Here is a 3,447-nt window from a genome sequence, read left to right as displayed (position 1 = left end):
TATTTTGAAAAGAATTATAGGTGTGCAGAAAGCTTTGTTTCAAAGGATATTTATATATAGAATTGTTTCCAGAAAAAAGAAATATACAGTCTAACAGCTGATATGCTAAATAAATTATAGTTTTTCTACACAATATAATCATATAGTATAGATACTTGGGTAAAAGTGAAGAGGTCTGAGTCACATGAACATGGGTTAGATCCTTGTTGCCCCATTTCTTAGCTCTGTGATCATGAACAATTTGTTTAGCTCCCTTATGCCTCAATTTTTTGACATAAAATGGATATAACATCATGACTTTATAAGACAGAATTAAGAACTTAATGAAAAATAATTTAAACAATGTCTGGCAACTACATTAAGAAATGGCTGATTGGGGTGGTGAACACACAATACAATATACAGATGATATACAACAGAATTGTACACCTGAAACCTACATAATTTTGTTAACCATTGTCACCCCAATAAATTTTTAAAAATCACTGTTATGATGACACAATAACCTTACATCATTAAAAGGTAAGTAGATCTATATTTTACAGTATATAGAAAGATGTCTGACACACCATGGGGTTACAAAAATGCGAAATAACATGGATGGTATGATTCATATAAATGATGTGTGTGTGCATCTTTTTCTTTCTCTTTCAATGATTCCATTAAATAATACTTTTATCACAGTGATAAACTCTTAACACACAACACAAACTAGAATCCAGGTAGAGACTGTACGGTATATTTATAAAGAATAGTTGTCTATCTCTCAAAGGTAGGATTTGTACATTTATGTACACATGTGTGTATATGTGGAATGGGGAAGAATACAGTTTAATCTCCAAAAGGAAAGGAGAATACTAAGTGAGTGAAAAAGGAGGTAAAAGGATGAACTATTGTGTCATTTATATTCCAAGAAAGACTAGGAATAATTGTTCTTTAACACTCTAAAGATTCGATATAATTATCAGCTTACTAATTAATTCAACAGTGATGTCTCTTTATCATTGTTGGAAGAAAAATTAAGAGTGGTTAAAATAGAATAAAGGGGATAGAAGTGAGAAGAAAGCAGGGAGGGGAAGCTGAACATAGAGAACAGGATCCAGAGATGTGGACAAAAGCAGAAGGAAGAAGGGATAGAGGAAGAGCTCAATAAGCCTGGCTGTTTCCCCCAAACTGAAGGGATGGGTAATGAATATTTTATCCCCCTGAGGCCCTAAAACATCATAACTCATATGGCCTTTCCAGAAATCTCATTATGATGCTGAGACACAAAAATGCATACATGTGGATTATTGCACACACACCACACAACGTGCTACATAGAACTATTCAGTCAGCTTCACAAACAATATCTCACACAAATTCATAGACATCCACATGTCACAGATATACTCGCATAACTATTTCATATTATTTTTTGTTTGTTTCTTAATTCTCACCAGAGGATATTGTCCTCCATGAGAGAGACACATCGATTGGTTGCCTCCCACATGCATCCTTACCAGGGCTGGGGAATGAACCTGAAACCAAGTTACATTCCCTTGACCAGGAATTGAACCTGAGACCCTTTGGTGTGTGGGCCAACGCTCTACCACTGAACCACACTAGCCAGGGCAATATTTCATATTCTTATGTATAAACCCTCATGGTCACCAAATCTTTCACCATAACAAAAGGAGTAATTGTATACTGAGCCAATTGGATATTGACCAAGGCTGGGCTAGGTGTAGGGGGACTCACCATGCCTGGCTTGTATGGGGAGGATGTTGGAGTGTTGGAGTATAGGTGGGGTGGCACCAGCAGTGGGAGTCAGTACCCTCCTCTGGACTAGATGGACAGCGCTGATTGTAATTCCACCCACTCTCCCCCATCCGCTGTTACTCACCAAGGGGATCAGAAGCGGCAATGCCAGCATTCCTAGAACTGTGTCCCATAGGATCCTGGTTCATTCACATCCCCTAGACTCAGTGTGCTCCAGATCAAGAGGCTTTGGATGGGATTTTTCAAAGCAAGATTCCTTGTTTCCTTCACTTTTCTACCTGTTCAGTAGGAGATGGTGGAACAAATGCAAGCTGAGGGAAGCAATGAAAACTGAAGGGCTGACATCAGAGGGCAGGGGAGGGAGAGCCAGGCAGTAGTTTTCAACAGCAAGAGGAAAGTAATGTGGGAGGGTGCAACCTCCGTGGTCTCTCTAGAAACAGCCTCATCCCTGAAGGAGAAAGTCTGGAAGAGGATTGGGGGGTTAAGTTTCTAAAGAAGAAGAGTGGGAATAGAACTGTGTCTCTGTGAGTCTAGCAGGGAAAACGATGTGTAAGAGAATAAAATGACAAAGGTAATCTTTCCCAACACCATGCACACCTCCCCACCCCCTCAACCAGGTCTTCAGAATCCCACAAACTGAGCTCGGCAGCAGTTTTCCCACGCTCACCTGAGGGCAGAGACCAGGCAGAACCAGGGCTGAGGAGTCATTGGTTTAAGGATCCAGGATCAAGTGCGGAGGGACTGATTCCTGCAGCCTGCAGATCCACTCTTGAAGAATAGCACCAACTGTGGGTTGGTGCCTGAGCAATGCCTCCCAAGGCCTGCACTAGAGTCATCCGATCAGTGTGACTTCATCCCAAGCCTTTTTGCCTATTTGATTCAAGGTACAAGCTCCAATTCTCCTAGGTCCCAGTTCTGAACAGAGAATTTTCCTTCACGGAAATATTTAAAGCTGAGGTCCTGAGAGTGATGTAAATAAGCATTCCCTGGAGCTTTAAGAGCCCTCAACTTTATTATCTTTCCACCCTCTGAGACACCCTAAGGCACTTAGTGTTACATTTGAAATCACAGACTAAGCCTTCAAATCATGCTCACCCCCCTTTCAAATTCCACACTAGTGTCATTCAAATAGCATCCATTGATCTATTTCTAAGAGGTTTACAAGTTACCAAACTTGTGTTTTAATTTATATGGTGATTACATAGAAAGGACAATGAGCAGATATTGGATTATCTGGATGCCAACTTTCTATTTGAGTAATGCAACTTGATTGAAGAGTTGCACTCCCATTTCTGTTTATGGTTGTTTTGGTGCCCTGTGATCACCATAAGGGATAGAGTTTAACTTGGTTAATACTGTCCTAATATCAACATGACAAGAGGAGTCTTGAAAGACTCCCAATAAAGAGGAGTCTGTTATATTAAAGTTACTAGAGGCCTGGTGCATGAAACTCATGCACTCGTGGTGGGGCGGGGGGTCCCTCAGCCTGGCCTGCACCCTCTTGCAGTCTGGGAGCCCTCGGAGGATGTCTGACTCACCGCTTAGGCCCGCTCTCCATGGGGACATTCTTAGTGCTGCTGTGAGGCGGGAGAGGCTCCTGCCACCACCCATGAGCCTGGCTTCTGGCTGAGCGGCGCTCCCCCTATGGGAGTGCACTGACCACCAGGGGGCAGCTCCTGCATTGAG

The sequence above is a fragment of the Myotis brandtii genome, unplaced genomic scaffold (genome assembly GCF_000412655.1).
Source record: "Myotis brandtii unplaced genomic scaffold, ASM41265v1 scaffold422, whole genome shotgun sequence".
Lineage (NCBI taxonomy): Eukaryota > Metazoa > Chordata > Mammalia > Chiroptera > Vespertilionidae > Myotis > Myotis brandtii.
The sequence above is the reverse complement of the archived record's forward strand: the minus strand, read 5'-3'. Positions refer to the sequence as shown.